Consider the following 1,391-nt stretch of genomic DNA (forward strand, 5'->3'; position numbering starts at 1 on the left):
GCACCCTACCATATCCCAGAATCACTTGCGCGCAGATGACAACTGTGTTTATATTCAAAGAACAGGGCGGGGTTTGCCAACCGTCATAAAACATCAAAAGAAGAAGAAGAAGAAGAAGAAGAAGAAGAACAGGGCGGGTGAGAGTTCTGTGGGGGAATTCACATTGAAATGTAAGCATTGTTTTCATTTACTCAAATACCCAGCGAAAGTGTTAAAAGCCAGGTTTTTTTTTTAACACAAAGCCCACAAACAATAAGACAACCACTATATAAGGCAATAGTCTTTCCCTTTGTTGTGTTTTTGTAGTGCTGTCATGCAAGATATGTGTACAAATGTTTTAACCAAACTTGAGCACTTCAGTAATTTGTATGCATGTCCTGCTGTGTCATATTTTCTAATGTTAAGATTGCAAACCTGTCTTTATATTTTTAATAAGTGTTTCCATTTTCTCTTGTTTTAGTAGGCTACTATTCTGGAGAAAATGAGCCTGCTGGGGAAAGACTTAAAAAATACAAAAAGTAGTTAGTTAAGTTAATAGACAAATTTCATGGGTGCATTACAGTTTTTCAATATCTTTTTTTAAATGTCATATTGTCAATGAAACAACCCAATTTCTGTTGTTTATTTTTGTGATGTAAGTTAAAAATGAAATAAGTTGTATACATTATTCATTTTTGTAGTGTAATTTATTTGTAAATGAGCCCGAGTACTTTCTGTACAATTTGTATTTTTGTTTTGCATATTCACATGTGTAAATAAAAGATAAGTAATTATGTACATTGTTAATTTTTTTAATGTAGCTTATAATTTTTTCACAAAACATTCTTCTGTTTATTTTTTTGTCTTGTAAAAATTTTTTTTTACACATTAAAACAAATTGTTCTATACATTACTGAAAGTACTTTTTACAACTATTTACAACATAGCTTAGGTTTAACATCAGAAAAAAACATCAGTTTTGAGCCCAGCCCTGTCTCCATGTGTTCTGGGGTCTTCAGGAGGTGAATCTCTTGGCTAATGGCCCCAGCACCTCCTCAGCGACTCGGAGGACAATGCGGTGACAGTGGAACGCGGCATGTCAAACACTCTTGAGACCACTCTGTATGATGTACCACTGGCAGACAGAAGAGAAACACCAGGGTCTGGATTGTAGCACCCCATCACTGTTGCCGTTCAATTCTCAGAAGATCCAGCAGCACTGTCAGGGCCTCGCTGCTCAGCCAAAAACCATTAAAAACCTGTCCAGCACTGGCACATTCAGCTTTATCCTGCAGTACAGGGGTCTGGTCTGATTTAGGGAAAGAGGGAAAAGAGAAACTGTTTAGAGCTATGACAAAGTAATTAGTAGAAGAAATATTGAGGTACTTTAGTAAACTACTTTTAGTAACTAC

Source organism: Sinocyclocheilus anshuiensis, unplaced genomic scaffold (assembly GCF_001515605.1).
Source record: "Sinocyclocheilus anshuiensis isolate Anshui unplaced genomic scaffold, SAMN03320099.WGS_v1.1 scaffold543, whole genome shotgun sequence".
NCBI lineage: Eukaryota > Metazoa > Chordata > Actinopteri > Cypriniformes > Cyprinidae > Sinocyclocheilus > Sinocyclocheilus anshuiensis.